Below are 7922 nucleotides of genomic sequence, written 5' to 3'. Positions count from 1 at the left end.
TAAATTTTATTGCTTTAGGTTTTTATCTGTTTACTAAATCAGCCTGAAGGATGATATACATTGGTTCTTTGTTATAGAAGAGAATTTAGAAGTTAGGTTTTGTCTTGGATCACATTTAAAAATGGATCATTTACTAAAGTACTGAGATGTGTATAAGGTAGTGTTGCCAACACTGAAGAAGAGTCTTTATAACCTGAAGAATAATTAGGTTAATTCATTAAAATGACACTCTAGAAGTAACTGAAATTGTATTTCTTCACATTTAAAGTCTAGAATTTCTAAACTAGAATTTTAGTACCATCACAGTTTGAAAGAAGACATCCATTTTTTACTATAGAAATTACAGAGAAAATTCTAAAATGATGCTTTCCTCTGTTTTTATAAATTGTCAGTGAAAAGTAATTTAAATAAGCAGGTTTTCTTTGCAGATATTAATGAAAGCTAGAAAGTTCTGAATTACATCTCTAATTATTAGCATGCTTACCAAACTTGAGTGTCATTTTTAAGAAGGGTTATAGCTCTTTTGATTATTGCAGTAGCTGTGTAAGTGTGCAGGAATCTGTGATGGGGATAGTCATTAGCAAATCGTTTAAATCACTTAAATATTTTACCATGGTTCATTATTATTAAAGCACAAAATAACCCGTTGTTAGAAAATGTGATTTCATAAATGAATGTAAAATAAATGAATTGTGAAATGGATGTTTAAGAAAATATAGGTTTAAAAAGTAATTATATTAAGTGATGTCTTGAAACAGCCATATCATGAAAAACAATTCTTTACTACCTATATTATTATTATAAGCTATATTTGCCCAGAATTTGAACACTTAACATCATTAGATTTTAGTATATTTTGATAGTGAAGGGTTTTGTTTCTTGAATAGTTTTCACTTTTTTATAAACTTTCATTTGTGTGACATTTATTTTTTGAAATGTCTTTTTTTTTCTTTATTAAAGTTTTTGAAACTTGCCTAAATCTTGTTTGCCTTTGCTTATATCTGAATTGTACAGCCAGACTCCTAAGGAGCACAAGTTCTTAACTAAAATCTTCGGAGTTCATCGGTGGCATAACAATCAGTCAGATCACCATTTGGGTATGTTATTTTTGCTTAATTCTAACCATGATTACATCGGTTGCCTTTTGTAATTGTAATCCCAAACCAGGAGCCTTCTTCAGTAGATTAACCATTAATTTAAGGACTTCCTTTGAGTGAGGGAAGTGGATATTCTATTCTTTTGGAGATATAGGATCCTGCCTCTTGAACTCCTGGATGCTTTGAGATATAGTTGAAAACCATATTAACATCGGATTCTGGACACTTGTAACTGCCCTATACAATAAAATCAGTAATTTGGGTTGTAAGGGCAACTTCACCTTTATCCCCTAACTGTCTCAAAAGCCTATGATTCCTGAGAAATAGGCTTTACACATGCCTATGTAAATCATATATTATTGATCTTTGCTTTATTTCCTCCACTATGAACTCTGTTAGGGAAAATGTAAAAATTTACCTTGTAAATCAACCTCTTATAAATTTCAAAGGATCAAATGGTATTAGATAACAAACACAAACATAGAACCCAAGGGCAACCCTAAGAGTTAATACTCAAAAGGGTGACATTTTTAAAAATTTAATACTACATATAAATTTTCATTTCTCTTATTACAGTGATGTTTATCTTTGTACATGATTCAGCCATTGATGTTTTTCAGAGTCCTGCTCTCTCACAGTTCTATATTTTTAAATGGAACGATTAGGGAAATTCATTTTTCTCTTGGATTAAAAGAGATTCTTCATCATGGAGCTGTATATATCATGTCTATTTATTGGTAGTCAATTTGAAATGGACTCAAAAGTACAGTCCAGTGAATGATTTAAAATTTGAGTTCTGCAGTAGAATCATTAGTCCTGTTACTAATTCTTATTAGGATCAGCCATGGAAAATGTGATTAATGCTTTAGCCATGGCCACATAAATAGAGCTTCAGTGTATTCAAATTGTTGAATTTGGTCTGTTAAGATATAGAAGAGTACTGATTTTTTAAAATGTTTAAGTGATTATAATAAAACAATGTAAAATCTGAATTTTAAAACTTTAATTCTATCACTCTATCAACTGTAAACTAGGAGTTTCAAAATTTTTTCTGTAAATCAAAAGTTCTCATTGCAATTTAATAGCCCTAAAATGTAATGCAAGTTATTTGTGAAAGTTCTCATTTTTTTTTTTTTTTTACTGTTCTAACAGTTGTATTATACAAGTAAGGCATCGAGTAGAGACATCTAATTTCACTTGTAAAAATTCCTATACATAGTCATTGCTAGCTACTCTTTTTTTTTTTCTGTACTGAGTGATATCTGCAAACTCCTCTTAAACTGTAATGGATACACTTTCACTAGGAGTTTTTTCAGTAGTGGTGAGAACAAAATTTGTGGATAGCTCATGTTTTTGGTTGTAGAAATAATTCGTAATGCAGCGTCTTAGTGACAACCTAATAGTGTTATATTACCTTTTTGTCTTGTGTCACATTGAAATTTCTGCTCTGATTGTTATGCATAAGAATGTAGTTTTAAATTATAAATGAACTGAACTATATAATAGGAAGAGGGAATATTCACCTAAAAGTATGAACATTTGAGGGTATTTTTGTATAAGATATATTTAGATACATTTCTTTAAACATTCTGAGACTCTCTTAGGTTCTGTTGTAGAGGGAGGGAAATGCCTTTCTTACCTCAGGAGGAAGTTGCCTTTATTATGTTGGCACAAGGTCTGAACAATGCTTCCTTCATAATTTACTTGATTGTGTTAAGAGCTCTAATGCAAAAGATCATTGTGAACTGTATATGAAATATTTTATTGCTAATTCAATATACATATTGTGGGGAAAAGTTGTGACACCACTTAACATTATCACTTGTGATGTACTTGTCTTAGCAGTCCCATGACCACCTGCACAGTTGGTGTGTCAATAGAAGAATTCATAAGACTAAGCATGTGGTCATAGTCATAGCTAAGATTTATTTTAACAACACAGCAAAGATTCACAGCTGGATAGATCAGTAAGGGAAAAAGACAGATTGGGCAGAGTCTGGAGGAATCCACGTGCAGGCTTCCTGTGTTCTTTCTGAATGGACCACACAGCCTGCACTCTCCCTCCAGCAGTGAAATGCAGTAACGTGGGTACCGTGTTTCTGCCCAGGAAACTGTGTTTGAAACATGAAGTCCAAGGGTTTTATTGGGGCATAATTCATGTAGGCACTCTTTGCCCTTCAAAATGCTCGTCTCCCAGAAGAAAAGCAGGTGTTCATCATAAATCACATTGTTTATTTAAAAAGTCTAGTCTGGTGAGCAAAGCAGACACAATTTTATCACAGGGAATGTTGCAAAAGCCAGCTTCCTAGATGCCAGCTGAAGGCCAACATGGGCAAGCCTTTCTAAGATCAGATCTGCACCATTTCTTCAAAAGACTGTTCTTTCTCCTGAATGGTCTTGGTACCTCTGTTGAAAATCAACTAACCATAGAGATTTCCAATATATATTCCTCTTATTTTTCTCTCCAGTATCACGTTGAATAAAAACAATGATAGCAAGCATCGTTGATTTCTGAGGGGAAGCTTTATTATTTCAATATTAAGTATGGTGTTTGTTTCATATTACTAAGTTCCCTTCTATTTTTAGTTTATTGAGCAGTTTTATAACTGTTGAGTTACATGTTTTATTGAATGCTTTTTCTACATCTATCAAGATTATTGTGATTTTTATACTTTTTCTCTGTTAATGTATGAATTACATTAACTAATGTTCAAATGTTAAATTATATTTATATTTCTGGACTAAAACTCAATTGAGATGTATTATCCTCTTTAATCTCTGGATTCTATTTGCTAATTCTTTGAGGATATTTATATTTGTGTTCATGAGAGAAGTTGGTCAGTAATTTCTTTTCTTGAATATCTTTGTCACTGATACCTTTAAGTATGCTGACCTCATAAAAAGAGTTGGGCAGTATTCCTTCTTTATGTTCTGGAATAATTTGTGTAAGATATTTTCCCCCCAATATTTTGAAGAATATTCTGAAGCCATCTGTGCCTAGAGTTTTCTTTGTGGGAAGATTTTAATGACAAATTCTCTCTCTTTAATTATATATAGGACCAGACACTTTCTACTTGTCATTTTCAGTTTTGTTGTGTTTTTCAAGGAGTTCATTCATTTTGTCTAAATTGTCAGTCTAGTTGGTGTAGAGTTGTTAATGATATCCTCTTTTATAGTCATGTCTCACATTTTGTTTTTTTTCTTCATGATTATTGTTACAGGATAATCAGTTAATCTCTCAAAGAATCAATGTTTAATTTTTAGATTTTTCTCTTGTACATTTGTTTTCCAAATCAATTTTAGCCTTCTTCTTTTCTATAATATGCATTTGACTATATATTACCCTCTAAGCATCACTTCATCTGTATCCTACAAGTTTTGAAATATCACATCTTCATTATAATTCAATTAAAAATATTTTCTAAGTCCTGTTTTGATTTTTCCATTTACCTTTCAGTTATAGAAATATATTGTTTAATTTATAGGCAATTGGATTTTTTAGTTATATTTTTGCTATTGATTTTTAGTTTAATTTCTCCATGGCCAGAAAACATCTTAATTATTTAAATTCTTTGAAAATTGTTAAAATTTGCTTTATGACCCATTATATGGTAAATTTTGATAAATGTTCCATTTTCATTTAAAAAGAATTTGAATCTGTTATTAAGTGTAGTATTTAGATATGTGCCAATTAGATCAAGTTTGTTGTGTTCACGATATTTTCTTGTTTTCACAGCCATTAAATGGTGATATTTTTAAGTTTCCCCTTTACGATTGTGAAGTTGTCTATTAATATATTTTTGTTTTAAGGTTTTGAGGTCAGATGATTAAATACATACACACAAACACACACACACACACAATACATTCACGTAAAATCGTGATGTCTTATTGGCAGAGTGACCCCTTTCCCATTAAGAACTGTTTCTCTTTAATAATACTTTTGCCTTGTAATCAACTTTATCTAATATTAATATAGCTTCTTTTTTGGATAGTATTTGCTCAAGTGTATATTTTTTCTGTTCTTTATAACTTTGGACTTTTCTGTGTGTTTTTAAAAAGGTGTATCTCCTGTGTTTGTTATATAGTTGGATTTTATATAATTTGTTTTTTTTTCCAGTATGACAATTTTAGCCTTATAATTGGAATATTTAGTTCTTTGCATTTACTATGTTCCTGGGATTTTTCGAAGCCAGTTTTTTGTTTTCCTTTCTTGCTTTCTTTTGAATTAATCAATTTTTATAATGGTCCTATTTTTTCCTTCTGATAACTTGTTAGACATTCTTTTATTCTTTTATGTGTGTGTGATTACCTTGATTTAAAAGATTCATCTTTATCTTATTACAGTTAAACATAAATTATTCTTTTACCATTTCCCCAGAAACGTAAGAACCTTACAGTATTTGAACTCTTTTACCCTGTTCCCACATTTTACATTATCATTGTCATGTATTTAAGTCTGTATAATTCCACAAGATATTACTATTCTTACTTTGTATATCATCACCAGTATATATCTACCTCCATATTTACTTTTTCTACTGTTCTTCATTGCTTCTTGCATTTCATGTTCCCATCAGATCATTTGCCTTCTGACTGAAGAGCTCCTTTTAGTATTTCTTTTAGTGACAATGTCCTAGTAATAAATACGTACTCTCCACCCCCCCCCCCCCCAAAAAAAATGTTTTGATTTTGCTCTTATTTTTATAGGATAGTTTCACTGGGAATAATTTACTATTTTTTTCCCCAGCACTCTAAAGATATTCCACTGTCTTTGGATTCCACAGTTCTGTTGAGAAATCAGCTGTTAGTTATATTGTTGATGCTTTAAAAATAATTCTATTTTCTCTGCTTTTAAAAGTAACCTTTTATTTTTTATTTTAAGCAGTTTTACTATGATGTTATAAGCTGTAGTTTTCTTTGTCTCCATTCTGCTTGAGATTCACAGAGCTTGCTGAATGTGTGGGTCAATATATTTTCATTAGTGTTGGAAAAAATCACACCATAATTCCATCAAGAATTGCTTTTGTCCCATTCTAATTTCTCACCTTTAGGAATCTGTTATAACATTATTAGACCTTTTGACTGTATCTCACATGTTTCCTTACCTAATTTTTTTTTTCTTTTTACCTTTGGGCTTCAATTTGGAAATTTGTATTGACCTTTTTTCTAGTTCACCAATCCTATCTTCTGCATGTTAAACCCATCCACTCAATTTCAGATATTGTAATTAATTTCAGATGTATTTTTCAGTTCTACAATTACCATTTGATTTTTAAACATATTCTAGTTTTCTATTGAGTTCCTAGATTACTTTCTCCATGTTTTTTCCTATATTTTCTGAAGCCCTTACTCACAGTTATTCTAGTCTTTGCTAACTTCAGTTAACAAATCACTTGTGGGTGTGCTTTTATTGAAAACCAGACATTGTTTCTAAAACTGTAGTGACATTAGATGATGTAAATTTCCACCAGAGAGGGCTAACCCTCGCCTCTGCTAGATAAATAGCGTGTGAAGATTATCACTTTAAGGCAATCAGAGTCTGCACTTAGTTGAGGCTGGCTTGCACTTTTATCAGATTCTAAGTCTGATTTCCTCTGTTCATAGCACAGTCCTCTAGGACTGTCTCTGTTTCCTCAATACAGAGAGACTGTGCTTTTCAATATTTTTGATTCACAGTTTTAGCCTCTCACTTTTTGGAGCTGCAGAATTTGGCAAACATCTTGAGAGAGAACTAACCATATGTTTGAAGCCTTTCAGATCAGCCATTTTGTCCATTTTTGATCTGTGCAGCTACCAACAGTACTACTGGTTTTTCTATTATGAACAGTCACCCTTTATCAGAGATCAAGCCTGAGTTCTTAGCCTTTCACCACATCAAAATCAACAAGTGCCCCATGGAAAAGAAGGACTGCCGCTCATCAGTGTCAGCTCCCCACTTCAGTCTTTTAACTCCTAGGGTGTTCTTTGGGCCCCCTTTCCTCTGGCAGGCCTTCATCTTCTCAACACCGAGACTGCAGGAAATTACACTGTGTTTTCTAGCTTCCTGACTAACATAGCTTAAGACTGGCACATATGTTGAGGAGAAAATAGTCGCATGTTCAGGTCCCATAGGTCTCCAGTTTTGCCACTCTAGTACTGTATAATCACAGAGAGCTCTACTAGTTTCTCTGTCCCCCAGCAATGGCCTGTGCTAAGCCCAAATTGTCAGTCTCTAGCCTTTACTCCTGGAGAAAAATGATTGCAAGTACTCAAGAACTCTGAGAGTCTCATGGCTACAGAAGTAATTTCATACCTTACAATTATAGTTTTTATATTTTATCCAGTTCTGATTCTCAGTAGGACCACCTATCTGGAAATAGAAATTCCTATCTCTTCATATTTTAATGTACCACTTCTACAACTTCCTATATTTGTCCCTACCCTCAAATTCATCATCCATAGAAATGTCAGAGCATTCCATCTACCCTAAATCTGATCTTGTGAGTTATCAGCTTTAAATTTTTAAAATAGCTCTTCACAGCCTCAGAGCAGAAGTTTTGCAGAGAGGCCTAGGAAAAAAGGAAGGGAAATGCTAATGGCTTATCCTTGGATCCTGTATTGCTACTTTAAACAGTGAAGCTTTTTTTTTTTTTAATCTAATTTGTATATCAGGGTCCTGTGGGTTTTCAAGTTTGTTCTCTTTGTTTAAATTGTCAATCAGCAGGATAAAGTACTAATTATTTACTACTCTTAGTGATCTGACCTGGAATTCATTTCCTGCTACCTGCCTCTCACCAAACTTCCTGTAGTTGCCATTGGCTCCCAATCTTTCCCACTTCTATT

The sequence above is a fragment of the Rousettus aegyptiacus genome, unplaced genomic scaffold (genome assembly GCF_014176215.1).
Source record: "Rousettus aegyptiacus isolate mRouAeg1 unplaced genomic scaffold, mRouAeg1.p scaffold_m13_p_6, whole genome shotgun sequence".
NCBI lineage: Eukaryota > Metazoa > Chordata > Mammalia > Chiroptera > Pteropodidae > Rousettus > Rousettus aegyptiacus.
This window is presented reverse-complemented; position numbering follows the sequence as displayed.